Source organism: Taeniopygia guttata, chromosome 4 (assembly GCF_048771995.1).
Source record: "Taeniopygia guttata chromosome 4, bTaeGut7.mat, whole genome shotgun sequence".
Lineage (NCBI taxonomy): Eukaryota > Metazoa > Chordata > Aves > Passeriformes > Estrildidae > Taeniopygia > Taeniopygia guttata.
Window position 1 is genome coordinate 40,830,849 of NC_133028.1, and position 19,335 is coordinate 40,850,183.

A 19,335-nucleotide genomic window follows, 5' to 3' on the forward strand; every position below is an offset into this window, starting at 1 on the left:
CTTTTTATTATTTGTTCTTTCACCACTAACCCACCTCCTCACACCTTATTTTAACATCCAAAATGCCTGACAGAGAAGTTTCAAACAGACATGATAAATATAAAAAAAACACCTCTCAAGCTGACAAAAAAAAATAAAGTCCTCTGATTGTTAATCTGCCCTTTCAAAAAAAAAAATATAGCTTCCACTAGTCTGAGACCTTCAGTGAGTAATACCCAACCCTCTTCCCAGAACAGGATCAGCAGAGTGCAGTACAATACATCATGCTGGGCTACCTCCTATCAGAGGTAGGACTCCCCCTACCAGACCATGCTCCTCCTGCCTGCCCAGCCTCTGGATATTGAAATTCTTGAGATTTTTGACAAGCTGTGCAGCAAAATGCATTTGCAGGTAATTTGGAAAGTGCAAAGCATTATTAGTTGCAATTTTCTTTAGCTAATTTGTTTCTCAGTTGCAAAAAAGGAATGAGATCTTAGTTTTAACCCATTTAGCTCCTGCTGCAAGGCTACTGAAGATGAGGAGGAAAACAAAAAGTAGCTCATGTTTCAACACTGATGAGAGTAATTTCACTATTTTGCTGCAAATGCTTGGTGCTGGTAATTATCACAATATTAAGTATACAATTTTTTCTCACAGTGAAAACACATCCACCTCATGGAAGTGTGGCTAGCCTCCGACATGAATGCTGCTTATATTGTAGGAAAAAGCCAGAGAAACAGGAGGGTGGTATTGAAATTCTCAGTGTGGATCCATCTATGCTGATTTTGAGGTGAGCAGGTAAGATCCCTGAAGTCAGAGGCAGCTGATCCAAAAAACAGTGAGCTCCATCCACTCTGAGACATTATGAGCATCAGGACTCCACACAGTTTTCCCCTGCTCCTGCCTAAGGTCCCTCCCTCAGGAGGCAACCCTTCAGGAACATCTCCAATGTGAGTCCTTTCCAGGGGCTGCAGTTTTGCAAGAACTGCTCCAGCAAGAGTCCCTTTCACATGGTCACAAACCCTACCAGCAAACCTGATTCAGCATGGCCTTCTCTCTCCAAGGGTCCATGAATGCCAGGAGCCTGTTCCAGCATGGGCTTCCCATGGCATCTCAGGCTCCTTTGGGCACCACGTGCTGCATGGGCTGCAGGTGGGTCTCTGCACTCCTGTGGACCCCCATGTGCTGCAGGGGCACAGCTGCCTCACCGCAGTCTGCATCATGGGCTGCAGGGAATCTCTGCTGTGTCACATGGAGCACGCCTGTCCCTCCTTCTGTGCTTGGTATCTGCAGGGCTGTTCCTGGCATGTATTCTCACTCCTCCTTTTGGCTACAGCCACATTTTTTATTTCCTTTTCTCCTTAACTGTGTTATCCCAGAGGTGCTACCACTATCACTGATGAGTTCAGCCTTGGCCAGTGGCAGGTCCATCTTGGCACCAGCTGGTGCTGGTTCCATCAGACATGGGGAGAGCTTCTGGCAGCTTCTCACAGGAGCCAGCCCTGTGGCCCCCTGTAACCAAACCTTGTCACCCAATACAAGGTTCTGCACACTAAAGTATCAGAAGATCTAGAATTTAAAAGAAGAAATATGAGTATTTATATTTTTAGTATTTCCATATCAGTGTTGCGTGTATTTTCAGTTTCTTCCTCTGTTAATCTTACATGAAATGGGTTAACTCACCTGACCCATTAGATTAACTCTCCAATCTCCATATTATTGCTATTAATTCCATCTGCTTTAAGACAGAACCATATTTTAATGAACCTCATGTTCCAAAATAGTAATCTGATCATTTTGACTACAAATAATAGTGTATTAATATATTGTAGCTTACAAATACCAGAAACATACAAATGTACAAAGTGTATGGAAATTACACTGCTTTGTCTTTTCTCATACCAAATTGTAATGGAGCACTGTCACAAGAGTAATGAGAGTAATGATCAAATCAGACAGGAGTCTGAGAGAGTAAATCCAATCAGACAGGAAAAAATACTGTTGGAAAATAAGTATCTAGATCTCAAATATTTCATGTATGTTTTTTTCCTGATGCAGTTTCGTGCTGCATGAGACATGGGTATGCTTGCAGATACAGGATCAAAGAACAGAAATGTTAATTTACACTTTTTCAGCAGCTGAAAAATGGATTAAAATCTGATTATCTAAAAATAAAAATTAAGCAAAGTGTGCTTTGCAATTAGGCAGAGTGTGCAGATTTGTGAAGGGAAAAGAGAGATATTCTCACTCAACATCTTTCCCCTTCCTTGTGGTGAATCTCCATAACACACCATTGACTAATGACAGGAGAGATGAGTAATGGGGTAGAAGGGAGGTATTTGACTGTGGTAATGATGAAAAATCAAAGCACCAGTGAATGCAGACAGAAAGCAATGGACTTTGATGTGTGCTAGATGGAAAATAAAGTAACTTTCTTCCCCTTTTTTTTTTTTATTTATTAATGGGAGATCCAGGGCAGAAGCTTTACAGGTGTGTTCCATGCTCCAAATTTTAATTTTTATTTTCTAATTTATTTGTAACAGCTAACTACACTGCACTTGAAAATCTTTTCTTTTAAAACTATGCATTGTTATACAATAGCTGTTTCATGCAGTAGGATTAACCGAAGGAATATTTCAGGTTTTTAGTCAGTGTTTTTATAAAAGTCAGTGTCAAGCAGCCACTTTGTCTGGAAAGTAAGAAAAACAACAGTAATGGAGGGAATTAGCAACATACACGTACTGCCTGGTACATATGGCCCAAGATATATCATTATTGGTTTTAGGTTAACATCTACATTTTACTTTCTACAGACATGGAAGTGAAGAGACACAAAGAGATGCTGCCAGCACTCACCTGAGACTCTGAAGAATATCTTTGTTAGCAGGGAATTAGTGGAAAACCAGAAGTTATCATTCACTCCTTTCCTTCCTGTATTTTCAACAGCTTTTGGAAGCTTCTCCGAAATAGAGATGCCAAATAACATCTCTAAACTAATTAATATACTACAGCTTTTGTCTGGGTAAAACCAGAGAAAAACCCCATTACCATGCGACCTTCAACATCAGAACCTCTTTTTCCCTGGGAATGTAAACTTGGCAAAACTAGGGAAAGAAAAACTTGTTTTAGCTTATGCAAATCCTTTTATTTCTTTATGATGACTTAAGTATGTTGCAGAAAATGTACTCTGAAAATCCACATATGACTTAGAATTCTTGATGTTTTTCAATGCGTGGCTTTGAAATTAAAGATGAAGGCCCCTCAAGATACTTTGTGAAACCTGTGCTGATAATTAGCAACATGAGGAGCAACAAGCTTCACCTCTGACAGAAAAGGAGAGGTTCCTTTTTCTTGATAATAGCATTCAAATTTTGATGGGTTAATAAATGGCATGGACTGAAAAAGCAATTTCAGCTGAAATGCTGAGAGAATGTCAGCAAAATTAGTATGCCTGACAGTTTAACCAGCAGCACCTGAGAAGGATTACTGCTGTGACACGAGCTTGGCTCTCTTCTTCAGTCTGATAGGTTATGTTTGTTAAGCTGCTCTTTCTGGGATCATTACAGATTGGGCTTTCTTGGCTTCAAGAGAGTACCCAGGGCTGTTTAGTGACAAAAATATGTCCACTTTTTGGTGGTCTCTGCTACTTGATGATGTGACTGACTAATCTGAATTCAGCCATTTAAAGGAGGCATGTTTTGGAGGAAAGGAGCAAAGGAAGCCCTGCTGTCTTGGAAACACTGATCTTTGGCATAAAATTCAGTTTTTTTCCACATGAAGGTATAAAGACAAAAATCAAGTCTAAAGCTCAAGCTGCCAAGTACTCAGCCCCATCCTCTGCCCCACCTACAGGGCTACCAGTGGCTCCAGGGTACACAGCCATTGTTACAGCTGGCCTCTGAGATAAGGAAATGGCTGTAAAGTGGTTTAAGGAAATGGCTGTAAAGTGGTTTAATGCTTTCTGGCCTATATACAAAAGTGGGTTTTTTGTGCGTTTTTTGTTAGTTTGTTTGTTCATTTGGTATTTTTGTGGAACCAGCCATAGCCTTTTAGTATAGCATTTCTGCAGCAAGTACAATCAATCTTCTCCTCACACTCAAGAAAGAATTTTAAAATAATCTTTCCCAAGGTGTAATGCATTTAGAAACAAAATTGTTCATAGTGAATTTTGATATTGAGGATTTTGTTTTGGAAAAAAACTTTAGAAGTTCCTAGTTGTCTGTTTGCTGTTTTGTTGCAAACTTGCTTCATCTCAGCTTCTAACTTCCAGTCACTGAATTATTTTATATTGGAGGTGAACTCTCTCTCTAAAGATATGGTTACTAAAGTTCATTGTTCTTCAAGATGGATGTTCCTATTCAGATATAAAATATCTGTGTCCCTTATTGTTCACCAGGTGTTCTTTGATAGCAATAGATATGGGTAACAAAACATTACAGAGGAAATTGATATTCATGTGTTTTTTATAACTGCTCAGTACACAGGGGTTTTCTGCATGAATATGTTCTTAGTTCAATCTCTATTTAAATGAAAGCTTTAATAGAAATCTTACATTAATTGTTAACATAAATCATCATAAAAATTTTAGCTATACCTTGGTGGGATGTTTCAAAAACTCTGAATTTGATTGAAAGGCCTTGTAGAAGTTTAGATTTCCTAACAGGTTCTTTCAAACACATAACCTGTCTCAATTACTTTAGCCACTAAAGACTATCTTTTTATGAGGTAAGATTAAAGATTACTTATGAGAAAGAAATAGACATTAAAAACCCCATATTTTTCTGGCTTTACTACTAATCAGTATGCTTGAATATTTCACCCCTTTGATTATTCATTTAAGAGGAAACTGATTTATATTATAGTATAATATAAGTTATATATATATTTTATTAATATAGCACATAGAGTTAGACATATAATCATAATATGATTTTTTACAATGAAAACTTGAAAACTATTAGAAATTCCTTAGAGAAAATTCAAATATCTACTTATTTTTTCCTAATGGAAAAATATGCAGATATAAACTAATTAAATTTTCTGTAAACCTGCCATTTTTGGTGAAAAGAGAAAAAAAGAGAGTTCATGTAAGACAAGGCTAACAGGAGCTGTTGAATTCTCCTGAGATTTTTAGGCCTATGTTATGTCTCAGCATTTCCAAATCCAAACTGCAGTTTAAAATTCATTGTTTGTGTTTTAATCCTTTGAATACTTGAAATTTTTTTCTCATATACACAGACCAAACTTCTTTGAAGCAGTCATTGATTTCCAATCATGCATCAAGACCTGCAAGGTGACTTACATGGAAATGAATTTTGTAATCATTTTAGAGACACTGGCAAATTTGATGTAAGGTTTATTATTGACATGAATAGATTACAAATTTTTCTTAATAGTGCCATAAGATTAATCATTTTTCCAGATACAATTCATATACTCAGTGAGCTATTTATTATACAAGTCAACCAAACATCTGACTGGTGAATGTTCCATTTCCCTGATATCCATATGTCTTACTTGCTGTCATTGAATCTTCCAGAGGAACCCTATTTCACTTTTGCACCAGCCAAATATAATGTAAATTCACTTGAGAACACTCAAAGTTTATTCATTAAAACAAACAAACAAAATCACAGGTCTGTTTGAAAATGCAAACCTCAACTTAGGAATGTCTTGAAGTTGCATATGCATCTAATAATTCTCAACAATAGATATCAGCACCTCCAGCCAGCATGTGTTGGGAAGGATGAATAAATATAACTGCCTGGCAAAAGATTCACAATAGTACAGCCAGGATGAAAATAATCCCCCCTACTGATTGGACAATGCCCTTACCTACAGATAGGTCCAAAAGTCAAAAGGACTGTTCCATCTCAACCCCCAAAATGTATGGTTCATCCCACACCTGTAACCCTCCCCTGAAGCATCAAGTGTCTGTGACCCCATTGGCCCAAGTCTTGTTCCAGCCCACCTTGAAGCCCCCTGATAAGGGGTCTCTGAGGGGCCAGACGCTCTCTTGGAATCCCCGCTCTCTTGCAACTTTCCCCCACTTGGAACTTCCACCGTCTCCTGGAGCATCCTCTCTACCCGTTGTCTCTCCCCTCCCCCATCACCTCAGGCCTTGCCACGTGCTGCGTCTGGCAGTTCCAAGCAAGACCTTTCACCATCTGTAATAAACCTGATATTCTAAGAGCAGCCTTCAGAGATCTCTTGTGTCCATTCATCAAAACTGTCCTGGAGCCCAGCCTTCTCTACAAGCATGTACCTCATTTTGGATGATGGTTCATTCTCATAAATGACTCTCTCATTTGTATGAATAAGACTTCCACAGTGGGCAGTTCAGACCTTAACTATTAATGGAATGTGAAAAAGTTGTGGAAAATGGTCATAGCAGTTTTCTAACCTAGCAATAGAGGAAATGGGTTTGGATCTGACTCCAAGAATATTCACTATGGCTTCCAATTAGAACACAACTTGATCCTCTTACTTTTTCTATACCTGTCCCTAGCCAGATTAATGGAACAAACTCATAAGATCACTTTGCTAAAACTGCCTATAAAACCAAAATGCTGAACAGGATGCACTAATCCTCATTTTGAAAATGGAAATCAGCCTATTAAACTAACTTCACTGCTAATTGTTGACTGTGACACGAGCTAGTTAAAAGAACAGTTGGAAGCAATCACATGCAGAGAACAACATTTACAGTTTATACTTCTAAGCTGTGGATCAGCTCACATTTAAGTTAGAGGAACAATTTGGTTTTAGTGGAACTAGAGCTGAGTCTTAATTGGTCAAGGTTCTGTGTAATTCAATGGATTTGTCTCTCCTTGAGGGAGCTGCGAACTTCTGTGAAGGAAAACACTGCAGTCAATCATTTACTGCTTTTAAGGTGAGTTACACCTCATTGTCCTCTTTTGTCAATGCCAGAATGGGATGCAGAGGAAAGGAAAGGAGTTCAGTGATCCTAAGAAGAAGGTCAGTTTCCAAAATTGGGTAAACACATATCATTCATTATTGAGATTGATATAAAACTCATTAATTTCAGTGGATGTTGGACCAGGTGTTGTCATTGTCTTTTTTATGTAGCTTTTGTTGGGCCAATTGCTGTATCTCAAAACAATGAATACTGCTGTACGTTTTTCACTGGGATTTGTATACTAAGTCACCTTACGTCGCCCTGCATAATCATCCAGGTATTTTACTATGAATATTACAAATTGAGGTAATTCCCATTGGCATAGTACCTTTCTAATCACTAAAGTGAGATAAAAACTTTGATTACAAAGAAGAAAAAAGAGAAAAACATACTGCTAGATAATTAAAATGTTTAATGCCTGTTATTTGAAAAATAAAATAAAAAATATCTACTGAGAAATTGGGGATTGTTCTTGAAGTAAGCTTTTGCCCTTAGTATTCCTCAAGGACAAGATTAAGTATTTAGGTAGAAATACATTGTTACAGTTATCTTGGAGTAGGTATATGCTAAATCTCTCTATAGTGCTCAAAAGTAGAATTTTCATAAGTTGGACAAAACAAGAGCTTTCTCATTTTACAATGAGGTGAGAAAAATGGTGTAAGAAAAGTCAACCATCTAAGTGGGAAAAATAACATATTTCAAATTCTAATCTGAATATTTCTAATTCTAATTTGAATTAATAATTCAAATACTTCCAGAAAATAGTTGTGTCAATAGATTATTTTACAGGCATGGTCAATGCAATCAAATGTTTATTTACATAGTACAGTGTACCATCCCTGAAACCAAATGCAAGTGATTGTCCTGGTCTCTATGCTGCAGCTGTCAGAAGGATCAGCATTAACAACTAACATCAAGAGCCACAACTACCTGCAGATTGATGCATGGAGATGTGTGCTGCACTGTCCCATCAAAGGTGTACTGTTGCACAGGAAGAATGAATGCATTTCACCAGGCAGATGAAAAGCAAGCAGAGAGCAGCACAGGAACTGTAGCACTTGCTACTGGCTGACATGTTCTCCTGAAAGGAAGGCAGACAGAAAGCCAACAAAGTTTGGAGAAAAAGGTAAGTAAAAGACATTTAAAAAGACACCCACATAATATGCAATTAAACATAGCATTCCAGATATAAACATTTTTGTTTCTAATTTGTGATGTAAACACAGAAGTAAGGGCCGTCATTTCCAACATGGAAGATAAACATCCTCTCATTAGGGTGGCTGTGGAGCCAGGAATATTCCTGTGCCTTAAATCCTAAACATACTGACTGCAGCATCTCAGGACCAACACACCCCTATTCCCTGCATTTCCTATGGATAAAAATCACAATTTATTTTTTTCCCTGTGGAAAGCCTACACTCCTAGCTCTGGGTTCCTACTTTATATCCAGCATCCTGAGTAGTTTTTTGTCTACAAGTTCATTGCAGGATGAAATGATGGCTTTTTCCCTCTGCACTTCATAGCTGCCTTTCTACTAAAAAATGATAGTAAGCTTTATTTCTTTTATTCAAAATTCTGTTCTGACATTCCCAGTGTCAAGTGTCGGTATCATCAAAGTGACTACTAATTGTTTTTGAAAGTAGGCACTGAAAATCACGTTCAGAGTATGACTGCAAGGAATGTATGTTGTCTGACCTGAACCCTCATTATGATGAACCCCTGGTTTTTAAGTATCAGATAATGAGTATTGCCAAATGGGCTTCACATCTTCCATTGAAAGAACCAGTACACTCACAGTCTGATGCTGATTCACTCTAAAATTTTTGACAAGAGCTCTGTGATGTTGGATAATGAATGTACTTCTTTGGACCACAGTGTATGCATTCATGCGCATTTGGGAATTCATCAGTATCTACACATCTACTCTTTGAAAACTTACACACTGTAAGACCTCATCAAAGGTGTTAATACAATTTAGCAAAAATGTAAAACCCCAAACAACTGGTCAATGCCCAAAATTTCACCAGAAGTGAGGAACAGATCTTCTGCACGGACAGCTTTGACTTTCTTCATCCTCTTGGTTATATTCTGGGGACCACTTGAGTTTTTTGATTTAGGCAGAGCATATCTAGTTCTCATTGAGTAGGGGGATACACTATGTGTATGTGAGGAAATTATACGGGAAACTTTTTTTCTTGGATTTACCATGCAAAAATGAATTTATAGGGCAGTGACAAAATAGATGAAGTGTCACCTTTGTTCTCAAAAGATTAAGTTCATTATGTCAGGAATTTAACAATAGCACTTACGAAAAAATAAGGGGGATTATGTGGTAGATAGGGACAGGCGATTGGAAGATCTCGGGATGTGATGGAAAGAAAGACCCTTCCCCCTTCTCCCTGCTTCACGTTATCTATCACCCCCAGAACATGTAACCACACCTAACCCAGTAGTTTTCCACTCCCGACTAACCTAGAGACCCTACCAACCCCCCTCTGACGTAGCAAAGTCCCCCAAGACTATTTAAACCCATGAGATAAGATAATACACGCTTTTGACCGTCCACCACATTGGTGTCAGCGTGTTGTCATTAGCCCGAGTAGCCCGGGCAAGGCCGAGCTGCCGTGCTGTCTCCTTGCAACCAGGTCGCTGTTGCCTCCCCTGAAGGCAACATATCAAAAATGAGAGATTAAGCTATAAAAGTAGACTCACTCTAAATTCACTACTTTTGGAAAACATAGGTGTTTTATACATATATATATATATGTTGCTGTTCAGAGCTTAAGTAGGCACTTGGGATTTCAAGTGAAGGGTTACTTGGGTATCTCTCATATCTCTCCTTCTACATGTAAAAGAGAGAGATAAAGTTCTTCAGTCTCACAATCTCTTAAGTTATTCAGCCACACCTAATGTTTTAATTAAAATGTGCATGTTATCTCTTCCAATCCTGCAATTTATTTTTTTATTAGCAGAAATTAATTTAAAATAATCTCTACAAAGAAGGATAGCAAAATCTGCTAAACAATGTATTAAGCAAATCTCACACATCCAGAGTAAACTCCTGTTCTGCTGAAGTTGCAGAGTTATTTTTCACTTCTTTGCTTTTGAAGAAAGCCTAAATCTGACTGTCTCTTGAAATCATGAGTTCATCAAAACATCATCTGAACACAAAAAGCACAGGCCTGGAAAACATTATAGGTGCAGAACAATAGAAGAACAAAATTAGATAAAACTTTTAGAGAAACAAGAAGAAAGCCAACAGTGGCACTGCAGCATAAACAAATATTTTCTCCAACAAGTGTTTCCTTGAAAATGTTTTTTGTTTTGTAGCAGGAAGAGAGGAATAGAATTTACACTGAAAAACCTGCCTGTTCAGCTCAAAAGCTCTTGGAAGACTAGGAAGCAGAGAATGGCATAGAAATGAAACTACCAGTTAAAACCAAATTGCTTTTAGCCAGTGTGCCAAATAAAAAGGCATTGAATCAAATTGGAATGGCAGAGAATATAGAGCAACATATATTTCATAAACAACTGTCTGAATTATTTAAAAAAATTATATGCAACAAAGATAAATTATTGCAAATTAATCTATGGACAAAAAACCAGACTAAATATGTTGGTAAAAATATTTATCAGAAATAATTTAACCAGGAAAGATTTCTTTGATCTATGCAGAAAAAAATCTTGTTTAAATGAATTAGTGAATGGAGGGAGACTTTCCTCAATAATGCAATCAGTTGCTGAAGGTGGGGCTTTCTGTTCTTCTCAGAGATGCACATTCAATACACATCAGCAATAAAGGTCCAACCCATCCTACATTTGCTATGATACCAATTCAATGTAAGCATTACTTATTGCTTCAAATGCATCAGGGTCACGTGCTGTGTTCATTATGTATGGAAAATAAGCCATATATTCTTCAGCTGAAGCAGACACAAACATGCAGTAATTCTACTGAAGCATTAAAGAATGCTGTGGACTTGAGACTGTTAAGGACATAGAAGTTATTCCTGCGCCTGTAAAAATTGGTGACTATTTCATTGAAGATTTTTCATGACATGTTTTAAGATAAGGTTTGACTTGCTATCTTCTTCCTAAAGCAATCATGTAAATCTGTACAGTCAAATCTGACTTTGCCTAACATGTTCAGTTATAATCAAGAAATCTTACACTGAATTTTGACTTGAAAAATGCTTTAATTTAGCACACGTGTCTTCGAGTGTTCTAAAGTTAACCTCACTAGTTATCTTCAATAAAGCAATAAGCCCTAGTGTGTCAAACATTACATAATTCAAAAGAAATATTGTGAAATTTTTAGGAGAGATCTCAGTGCAAGTTTGAGGGAAATTTTTAGTCAATCACAGAAATTTAAGACCTATATCGAACTTTTTACTTTTGTACGTGTATTCTTGATTGCCTTCTCTAGTAATAGGCTGAAGCCAATTCAGAACTGTAGTGTTTGGGCTTCTGTAACACTGATTTAGTGTGTACTGGTTATGTTTTAATATCTTAATATTAAGAAAGTGAAAGACTAGAATTTTGATTTGCTTGATTACTGTAAGTTTTTTTTTTCTTCCCTTCACTAATTAAATTATTAGCATTTATTTTGCTATCTAGAGAGATTTTAAATATATACAAAATAAGATAATGAATAAGAATCATGTTCCTTTGCTAGGACTAGGTAGAGGGACATACTTTGACTTACAGCATTCCAGGTATAAACCTGGAATGAAACTGCCATTTCAAAAACCTGAACAAATACGTTATTTGATATGAGGTATTCTGCAGGGTTCACAACAAATGAGCACACTTAACCACACTAAACTGGTTACAAAAAATGGCTACTATGCCTTAACCTACTTTTGTTTTGATTTTTTTTTTTTAATCTCTTATCTGGGAAGGTAGACACGTCTTTCTATGAGTGATGATATCTGAAACATCCCTGAGTGTTGATAAAGATTAATACACTGTTGTTTTTCATGGGTGGTTCACTTCGAGATTGTTTTCCATATGGTACCAGCCACACTCTTCTATTGTTGATTTATTTCTCCTGTATTAAAGCAAAAGTAGAGAAAAGCCCTTTGATCTCTCACCACAGCACCCACTAATCAGTCCAATTTAGAAAAAACCCTTTATCACACATCTTTTCAAATGTGGCTTCTTTACTTGGCTCAGACAGATTAAACGTTGCATGGAGTATTTTGTGTGCTAATAGCAGCATAACTTCCCACCACATCCTGAGCCACGCACACACTCCATTTGCTTGTTCTTGTTCATGTATTTAGACTTCAATGCTTACAAGGTTAAACAATGTTTTGTTAAAAATGCCAGACAGTAGTGGTTTGAAATGGTCCACCACAAAACCAAGCTGCCATCACCACTGTGATTGTCTGCTTTTAGTCATGCCCCTCAAAAAGGCTCTCCTGAGGATGCCTTAGCCATGCCTCAACTTAAATTGCTGGTTGATTTCTTCTGGTAACTTTTCTTAGATGCAAATTTATGTCACAGATACTTTCATATATGTGATGGGCCTCCTCAGCCCTTCTGTTAAAGCCTTGAACTAGGATGGATGGTGTTTAAAGAGCAGATTACTGACCCTTTATTTTCTTCTTACTCTTTGTTCTCCTTAAGGCTCCACTTGCTTCCCTATTAAAAAAAAAAAAACAACAGAAAAAACACAAAACAAAATAAAAATAAAAATAACAACAACCCAAACAAAACTCCACAAACCAAATGAAACAAACAAAAAGAACAAAAAAAGTATTTTCAGAGAAAAGTAGTTGTTAAGAGAGAAAGGCAGGGTTGGCAGCTGTGAAGAGATCTCTGCAGAATCCAGCTGTGCAAGAAGCTACATTGCAGATGTCACCTTTCTCATCTCCTACTGTGTATCAAACTGGAAAATCTGTGTCTAAGTGGGAAGAAATGGGAAAAGGTGGTTCCTTTTTCATGCACATTTACTCCTTTAGCTTTGAAGGTTGTCAAATATGAATGCTTAATGCTACACACATCTGTTCTCTAAAATCTGGGAAAAAAAAAACACCTTGCAAGCCACTCCTGTCAAATTAATGGCTACTGTGCTCTGAAGGAAAAAATTTTAGCATAGCCAATGCCCTGTGAGTCCTTGGTATTATTTTTTGCACATACTGTACATTACAGTTCTATGTGATCTATGCTGATTTTTCCCTAGATATTGGAAGAACATTTTCCAAAAACTGTTGGCTTAAACCCAAAAGAATTCCTTCATTACAGCCACCCTGTAACACCATCTCCTTTTTCAGGGGTGCCCAGTCATGTTCTTCCTGAGGTCAATACTAAAGCAATCATTAATATTGTCCAAATTTTAGACAAATTTGTTTATTTGTTTGCTTGTGAAAAATAGGACTATATCTTCAAAGGAATAAGAAATTAATGGAATTTTTTTACAACTTTCACAAGACCAGGAAGGGTTTTTTTTAATATGCTTTTTAAGTGTTACACATTAGGAAGTCTACTCTTCATTAGGAGAAGCCTAGCAACAAAGTAAAACAGAATATGAAAGATCTCATCTAGTAGTGTTAGACAAGGAAAGTGCAGTCGAAATCCCAGTTCCAAAACTGGTAACTGCTTTATAGCTGTAAGTACTTTTACAAATTTTGTAGTGCAGATTTGGTGGCACAGTAATGAAGAATGATTAGCCATACCTCTCATTAGGATTCTTCCTACATTGGAAGCAACAGTTTATATATTTTCTTTTTCAGGTAACCCCTGAATGATGTTTATTATTTTCATTACTTAAAATATTTTTGTTTTAGCTTCTATGAATAATAATGTAAATTTAGCAGAGGGAACAAGAAAGAATGAAAGCATGATTTCTTCAAAGACATTATAAAATAAAAGTGATATTTTGCCCTTAAGAAGTCATAGAAAGTAGTGACTTCTATATTTGTGCTTTCGCTCCACAATCATCTTATGTGTGCCTATTCAGCTCATATTTCCCTGCTTTTGTAATTGTTTATATAAATTGTATAAATAAATTCTGGGAGTGAATTGCATTAATATAACTGACACAAATCCCAAGCCACGACTTGCCATAGTTTCTTCATGAAATATATTTTATTATCCCTAGTTTAAATAATTACATCAATATTTTCCTGTTATTAATAAAATGTGTACACATCAATTGATCTTTCTTATGGTGATAATGTTTCTCATATCAATATATACTCACCAAGAAAAAAACTAATCCAACATGATCAGGTTTTATTAAACTGTTTGGAGCTTCCTAGTAGTCCCCGAAATCCGGTTTTCAAATGAACACTGCTAACACTGAATTGAGCTAAAACATTAAAATCTTCCTGGCCTGCAATTTTTACATATATTAAAGGATTTGTATACTCAAATCACAATATGCTTTCTTAAAATCTCAAAAAAATGGTGAAAAAAATGAGAAAGAAACATCTTATTAAATGATGTGGTGGGCCTGAAGTAGTTAAGACTACAATTATAAAATACTTCTAGCAATGCGTAAAAAGAAAAAGAAATAAACTAAAAATTATAGAAATTACTATTATTTGCAATTAAAGGAATCCTGTATCCCTTAAAAATGGCAAAATGATGTCTGTTGGCTACTACATGTTTACCTTAAAAGAGAGATGACAATAACTAAAATATCCGAAGAACATTTCTGTTGTTTTTCTTTTACTTAAAAAAAACCCTAACCCTGTACACAAGCTAGAAGCTTTTTCATTAGCTTCAGAGAATACAAGAAGAATCTGTTAAATATTATTGTATTTTAACATCAGCCTCACCTCCTTTTCCCCTTTCAATCACAGGATACTCTAGCTATTTCTAGATACTGGATAATTAATTTAATGGCCACGAGATGTTTCAACACACTTATTGCAGTGTGTGTTCTGAACACATAACTTTCCTTATCTATCAATATCTAAACATTTTGGCCATATTCATGTGGAAATTGTAGGGCTAGCAGTGCTTCACTGGAACTTGTCTAAACCCATATGGCATGGAAGCTTTGCACCTAGATAAGGTTTACATTTCATGCTTCCACCCAGCACAGAAGAGCATCAGCCATTTGAAGCCCCCCAAAATACCAGTGATGCCCTGCCAAGCTCTCAACAAGCACCTCACAGCTTCCAATGCTCCAGGGCAAGTGCATTCAACTGGTACAATTTCATCCCCCATCACCCCAGCTCACTGCTCTCAAGGGTTCTGACAAACATGTACCTCCCCAGGCCAGAAGGCACTGACTTTAAGGCTTTAAGCTTTTAGCTTCACAGTCTGTGGCTACAGAATGAGAGCTTGTCTGATGAAAATATGCTACATATTAAAATAATATGAAGGTGTACATAAATCCTCTATTCAGCTCTAAGTGATTTTGTTTAGAGCAGATTAGGCAAAAGCAGAGGTTAAAAGTTACAGGGAGCAATATTCAGACTGGTTTGACTTAGCAAAGACACTTAGGTAAAAGCCACTACAGAGGGGACATTTTCTTGATATAATAAAAAGATTATTTATACTTTGATATAAATGTGTAATAAACAAGAATATCATATCTACTAAAATAACCACATTGTTTTGTAGAAAACTCTTCCCAATCATCTGTGTCTATCCATATTTCGGTTGTCAGTCAGGACTAATCTCTGGGCCAGATATTTTTAATTTTTATTTGCCACATGTTTTTCTCACTACTAAGAAAAAACACAGAATAGTAATGATTGACAAACTATTTTAATCTGAAACATAAGAGAATTTATAAAATATCTGAGACAAAAATTTATGAGTCAAAATATCCTGGACTTCTCCTGCATAAAAGAGTTTCATTTGCTAAGATAAATGACTTTTTAAAAGTTATTTTTAACTGAAGGTATCAGCTGTCTGTCACACTTTTGCAAGTGCCCAACTAGAGAAATATGGTGTTCGACAATTCAGTTATTATTTTGCCTTTACCCAGAGATTAGCTTTTTTTTTTAACTTCAAAAACCTTGGTATTTGGTAGGTACTAATTGCTTTCTCTTCAGTGGCTTTGAGCCTTTAAGGTACTTTTGGCTTTCCAGATTATGATCTAAAATATCCAGGGAATAGGGAAGACTGTGGTGACAGCTATAATTATGAGACAGACCTCATGTAGGCTTCATTATTAGACACTTCCCAGAACGAAGAGGAAAAGTAATGTGTAGGCTGTTCACACAAAATGATGCAGCAGCACTCACCAGTGAAAATGAAGAAAGATAAAGGTCTTTTTTAGATTGGCCACCTTCCAGGCAAATGACTCCACCTCCAGTATGCTGCTGCCTGAAGTGTATATTTCATTGATCCAAGTTAACGCAAAATGTAGCAAATATCAGAGTTGAACACCACATGGAAAAAATATGCCAATCTATTCTGAAAGTTAAACTTCATCCTAAGCCAAAACCTATGAGAATTTTTTACAGATATGCCAGAGAGACATTTCTTAGTAGATGAGACTGAAATTTAAGTAATTCTTGCTGTGGTTTTGGCCTGAATTCTTCAGAGAATATATGTCCTGTGGAGTAAATTTCATAGGGCACAGTAGAGGTTAAGTCTTAACAGAGCCCTCAAGACAGTGCACTAAAAAAAGTGCCTAAAGCATTCACTTCACATTTAGGCACTACTGCCCTCTGGAATTCGAAGCCTCCTGGTAAACACCCAGGCTTCATATACAATGTATAGACCAACTTAGAATGATACACACAAGACTAGCAGAAAGTTATGACAAAAGCAAATGGTAAAAGGAAATTAAGGAAGTGTTTTAAACTTTTTTTTTTTCCCCTTGGAACTTGAAACATGACTCTGCACTTCATCTGCACCCAGCTGGAACATGATTACCACTTCAGCAGACAAGAGTGCACAATTTACATATCCTCCTTGCTACACATCCTAATTGCTGCCTGGTTGAGTCAGAGCTGGGGAGGTTTAACCAGTTCTCTAACAGGATTTGCATTATCTCCTACATTTTCTGCTACACCCACAGTAGCAAATTTGCCTAGTTTTGGTTAATATGGTGTTTGCTACTCCTTAAAGAAGCGGGACTCTTTCTTGAATTTCAGGCTAATTTGACGTCATGATCTAGGTACCTTTCTTAATATTTTTTAAGAATTAATACCTGCATGGTAGTCTGAGGAATTAATTTGTATAGCTCTGTTCTTTGGATGCATACACCTGACTATATCCAACATTTCTTTAGAAAATTTTCTTTAATATTTTTCAGTGCAAAGCAGTGCGCAATATAAAAATCTTGTTACTATTTTCATGATTTATTTGAAACAGAATGCCTCTTGTGTCACGTAGGTAGTTAAATTGTGCTTATCCATCCTTTTAAATATGAAAAACTGCACAGAGTTATTCTCCCAATTTGACTACAATTACTAATATGGATTCCCCAGTGGATAGCTACGGATGGCTATTTTGGCATAAAATTGAATTTTTAAAATTTACCTTATCCTGCTATGCATGGGTATATCTAGAGAATAAAATACATAAGCAAAATATGATGAAAAATGTGATTTATGGCCTTTGTGAAGTCTTCCTCTCCATTTGCACCTCCCAAGTGTCTCAAACACTGACACTTTATACATCAGTGTCTCCAACAGCACATATCATGTAACAAAGTGTGCTAAATAAAATAATTTCTCAGTATAACCTGTGGTTTCACTTTGTCCTTTGCTGTCTCCAAAGTTATTCTCAGCTTGATCTCAACCCAAAGATGATTTCCTCCCAGGCAAGTTGTAAGAGTTCTGCCTCTTATTTGCACTGTAATTGCCTGGGGAGAAAAATCCATCCATCCCCATTTTAAGCTCCATGGTTTTGTTGAAATTAATCTTTTTAAAGGATTAAATTTCAAGATTTTGTAATTTGAAACCTCAGAGGGGAAAAACAAATCAAGTCAATTCTGGAGAACAGTTTCATGGCCTGATTTGTGAGGATGTCGGTAAACCTTTGCATCAACTTAGGCAGGAACATAGGATCTTCTAACTATGACATGGGCCAGCGTGGAACACGCCTTTCTATCTTCCTGGGCTTCCTCATGTTCCACACTTCAAGAAATGTCTTAACACTCCCAAGTCCCTCATCTCCTTCTCATAAGATTTGCACTCCAGACCCTTCCCCAGCTCTGTTGCCCTTCTTTGGACACACTCCAGCTCCTCAATGTCTTCCTCGTATTGAGGGGCCCAAAAACGGAACACAGGATTTGAGGTGCAGCCTCACAAGTGTTGAGTACAGGAGAACAATCACTGCCCTGCTCCTGCTGGCCACACTATTGCTGATCCAGGCCAGGATGCCACTGGCCTTCTTGGCCACCTGGGCACAGGCTGGCTCATGTTCAGCTGCTGTCGACCAGCACCCCCACATCCTTTTCTGCTCTGCAGCTTTCCAGCTGCTCTTCCCACAGCCTGTAGTGGTTGTTGAGACTCAAGTGCAGGACCTGGCATTTCACTTGGACCCCTCAATACAGCTTGTCCAATCCCTCTGTGGAGCCTTCCTGCCCTCCAGCAGATCAACACTCCTACTCTACTTGTCACCTGCAAACTGACTGAGGGGGGGGCTCAGATCCCTCATTCCAATCATCAATAAAGATATTAAACAGAACTGGCCCCAGTACCATACCATGGGGAACACCATCTGTTTGACTGAGTCAAACTGAGACCTGTGAAGTTGCTCTCTGCTTTGCAGTTGGATCCTTTAATGTTTTTACAGGCTATGAGACAGAAAAGCTTGTTGATTTGTAGACAATTCAATAAATTAGTTCTATAGAAGACCTGATTGCTCAAAGAGTGTACAATGTACCTTCTGAATATAAAGATGCATGAAAATATTTATCAATTTTTAGATTGTATTACTCTTTCTAGGATAGTGAAAAAGTTTCATAAAATCTGAGACATAAAGAAAATAAATGTTTATTCGGTTTACTCTACAAGCCGTTTCCTGAGAACTTTGATTTGATATATTACTGATGAAAACAACACTGACACAAGTTAGTGACAGCTGTAAAATAGGCATTAAAAAGCCTAGGTGCAGCTGGTAAAGTTGCCATTACACTTATTTTAATCAGTTATGTCAGAGAACTAACCTGGCAGTTTGAAAGTGGTAAGAGAGTCATTTGCATGAAATTATCAGGACTTGTAAAGTTCTTTAACGTATTTGGAAGTGAAGAGTTCCACATATATTTTTATAGTTGCTACTTTAGCATTGTATACAGTCACCATTTAAGCTTCTCGCAAAAAACCCCCAAAAAAACCAAAAAAAACCCCCAAAAAACCCAAACCTCATAAAACCCCAAAAAACAAACCAAACCAAAATAACCTACTTAGAAATTAGTGTCTTGAAATTAAAGAATTTGATTCTTACAGAAAAAGTCAAATAGAAAAGATTTTTTTACAAGAACTTCTACAAGATTTTCTACAAAAGCAGTGTTGTTA

General features: G+C 37.0%; 2 long non-coding RNA genes across 6 annotated transcripts in view; one reads left to right on the top strand and one right to left on the bottom strand.

The window, feature by feature from the left end:
- LOC115494998 (uncharacterized) overlaps positions 1–19,335 on the top strand; it is a 123,435-nt gene that overhangs the window by 83,754 nt on the left and 20,346 nt on the right. For all 5 annotated transcript variants that reach the window (XR_012055667.1, XR_012055665.1, XR_012055664.1 and 2 more), the window contains one exon: positions 7,781–8,024. This is a non-coding gene — a long non-coding RNA (uncharacterized lncRNA). The remainder of the gene's footprint in view (positions 1–7,780; positions 8,025–19,335) is intronic.
- LOC140683960 (uncharacterized) overlaps positions 7,853–19,335 on the bottom strand; it is a 61,820-nt gene continuing 50,337 nt past the window's right edge. Inside the window, exon 3 of the long non-coding RNA XR_012055668.1 lies at positions 7,853–7,979. This is a non-coding gene — a long non-coding RNA (uncharacterized lncRNA). The remainder of the gene's footprint in view (positions 7,980–19,335) is intronic.